Genomic DNA, 3,609 nt, shown 5'->3' with positions numbered 1-3,609 from the left:
ACCTCTTCAAGGAGAACTACAAACCACTGCTCAGTGAAATCAAAGAGGACACAAACAAATGGAAGAACATATCATGCTCATGGATAGGAAGAATCAATATTGTGAAAATGGCCATACTGCCCAAGGTAATTTATAGATACAATGCCATCCCTATCAAGCTACCAATGACTTTCTTCACAGAATTGGAAAAAAATGCTTTAAAGTTCATATGGAACCAAAAAAGACCCCACATCGCCAAGACAATCCTAAGTCAAAAGAACAAAGCTGGAGGCATCACGCTACCTGACTTCAAACTATACTACAAGGCTACAGTAACCAAAACAGCATGGTACTGGTACCAAAACAGAGATATAGACCAATGGAACAGAACAGAGTCCTCAGGAATAATACCACACATCTATAGCCATCTGATCTTTGACAAACATGACAAAAACAAGAAATGAGGAAAGGATTCCCTATTTAATAAATGATGCTGGGAAAATTGGCTAGCCATAAGTAGAAAGCTGAAACTGGATCCTTTCCATGATCCTTATATGAAAATTAATTCAAGATGGATTGGAGACTTAAATGTTAGACCTAAAACCATAAAAACCCTGGAAGAAAACCTAGGGCAAACCATTCAGGACATAGGCATGGGCAAGGACTTCATGTCTAAAACACCAAAAGCAATGGCAACAAAAGCCAAAATTGACAAATGGGATCTAATTAAACTAAAGAGCTTCTGCACAGCAAAAGAAACTACCATCAGAGTGAACAGGCAACCTACAGAATGGGAGAACATTTTTGCAATCTACTCATCTGACAAAGGGCTAATATCCAGAAACTACAAAAAACTCAATCAAATTAAGAAAAAAACAAACAACCCCATCAAAAAGTGGGCAAAAGGTATGAACAGGCATTTCTCAAAAGAAGACATTCATACAACCAACAGACACATGAAAAAATGCTCATCATCACTGACCATCAGAGAAATGCAAATCAAAACCACAATGAGATATCATCGCACACCAGTTAGAATGGCAATCATTAAAAAATCAGGAAACAACAGGTGCTGGAGAAGATGTGGAGAAATAGGAACACTTTTACACTGTTAGTGGGACTGTAAACTAGTTCAACCTTTGTGGAAAACAGTGTGGCAATTCCTCAAGGATCTAGAACTAGAAATACCATTCGACCCAGCCATCCCATTACTGTGGATATACCCAAAAGATTATAAATCATGCTGCTATCATCTGAGATGTTCTATCAGCACAAAATTGATTAAGACATAGGGATACTTCCAGGGTGAAGAGATAGAACTGTAATTAGGGAGAACGGCATGAATAGACTGGATATGTGTTTTGGAATGCTGCCAGTTTTACTTTTTGACTTAGATTACACAAGTGTTTGTTTTATAAGCACTCATTCAACTACAAATATATTTTCACGAACTCTTCTGAAAATGTATATGTTTCAGAGTAAGACAAGGAAAAAGTGAGTGGAAAAAGTAAGCTTAGGTATTAATAAAGGAGACAGGATTGCAGGATGTTGCTAAGGGGCACCAACCCTTGGCTGTTCTATCTGACCATATGTCAACAAATATATGACAACTGTAGAATATAAAAAGAAGGGTACCTAATGTAAGACAGGAACAAAACCATTTGCAAAGGAGCTTGCACTTAGAAAAATGATACATTTGTTGGATTGGAACTTTATGGATTAAAAAAACCTTCAATATAAATAACAAGCTTTAAAAATATCTAGAAAATAAAAACTGAAAGTTTCCATGGGAACAGAATGGGCATTCATAAAATCATAAAATGTAAGAACACCGTGAACTGTGGCTTTGTGCAACAAATCCTGCAATTTTCAAAACATGAGGATGTCAACGAAATTCAAAAGAAATCATTTTCAACAATTAAAAAAAAATTTTACATAGAGGATATTAACTTTTTAATAATTGACTATTATTACATATTCTTAAATTTTGATATGTAACAGAAAATAAAAATCGAATACTTGGGCACCAAGTCAAAATTTTTTTAAAACTTGTTTAATTATTTCATAACTAGTTGAAATTTAGTTTAAAATGGATGTTTTTCAGAACTTTGACTAGGCTGGGACGCAAAGGCAAAAAAGTTTAAAATCAGTGTCAGCCCAGCACGGGCACCGGCGCAGGGCTCTGGCTGTGACTTTCCTCATGTCAGCGTTGGCCGCCCGCTGATCCAGCCTGCTCAGAGCTGCCGCCTCTGTCCTCGCCCTTTTCACCTCGTGGCAGTTCCTTTGAACTTCCTCAGGGAAGAGCTCTTACTGGTTCCAATAACTCTCACTGCTCTTATGAGCTAAGCTTTTGCACCAACTGAACAGCTGGCCAATCTAAAAATTGTTGCCTTTGCCCTCATATACTCACTCTTGGTCTGTCAGCTTTGGATGAAGCAGTGGGGTTCTTAGGACGAACCCATTGCCAACTAAATGAAGCTTCTGTCAGGAAACTGGCCAGGTGGATCAAGCAGAAAGTGTGGCAGGAGGTGGAGGAGTAGCTGGCCTCTGGCAAAAAATGGCCATGCCTATGCTTGACTCTGGTCAGCAAAAATCCTGCAAGTCACTCCTATATCCTCAACAAAATCAGGGCAGCTTCAGATGTGGGAATCAACAGTGAGACAATTGTGAAACCAGCTTCAATTTCAGAGGAAGAATTGTTTAATTTAATCAATAAATTGAATAATGATGGTAATGTAGATGGCCTCCTTCTTCACCTGTCTCTTCCAGGGCACATTGATGAGAGAAAGATCTGCAATGCTGTTTTTCCAGATAAGCATGTTGATGGCTTTCATGTAATAAATGTAGGGCGAATATATCTGGACCAGTATTCCATGTACCAGCTACTCTGTGCGGTGTGTGGGAAATAATTAAGCAAACTGGCATTCCAACTCTAGGGAAGAATGTGGTTTGGCTGGAAGGTCAAAAAATCTTGGAATGCCCATTGCAATGTCACTGCACACAGATGGGGTGCATGAACGTCACGGAGGTGATCCCACTGTTGTAATATCTCATTGATATACCCCCAAAGAGCAGTTGAGGAAACATACAATTCTTGCAGTTATTGTAATATCTGTTGCAGTCATTCCAAATCTGATCACAGCAAATATGACCACGGAAGGAGCAATAGTCATTGATGTGGGAATAGATACAGTTCAAGATCCTGTAACGCTAAACCTAAGTTGGTTGAAAATGTGGATTTTAAAGGAGTTAGGCAAAAAGCCAGTTATATCACTCCAGTTTCTGGAGGTGTTGGCCCTATGACAGTGGCAATGCTAATGAAGAATACCATAATTGCTGCCAAAGAAAAGTGCTGAGGCTTGAAGAACGGAAAGTGCTGAAGTCTAAAGAGCTTGGAGTAGCCACTAACTAACTGTTGTGACTTCTGTATCACCAACAGCACTCCAAGTCAGCTCAGGAAGAAAAGCAAGCCAAGAGAAATGCGATATGTTTTTATTTATTCTACTGAAACGGTTTAAAATAATGCTTTGCATTTATTGAAAGCTTTCATGGGTGTATATGCATGTAGCTCTGCAGTACCTCACCTGGAAGCATTCCAGTATCATGCAGGGTCATGTGATCTAGCCAAGA

At 38.9% G+C, this 3,609-nt stretch overlaps 1 pseudogene; it reads left to right on the top strand.

Moving 5' to 3' along the window:
- Positions 1-2,167: 2,167 nt before the first annotated feature.
- On the top strand, positions 2,168-3,391 carry LOC112626745 (annotated as a pseudogene).
- Positions 3,392-3,609: the final 218 nt, after the last annotated feature.

This window comes from Theropithecus gelada, chromosome 6, assembly GCF_003255815.1.
Source record: "Theropithecus gelada isolate Dixy chromosome 6, Tgel_1.0, whole genome shotgun sequence".
Taxonomy (NCBI): Eukaryota; Metazoa; Chordata; class Mammalia; order Primates; family Cercopithecidae; genus Theropithecus; species Theropithecus gelada.
This window is presented reverse-complemented; position numbering and strand designations above follow the sequence as displayed.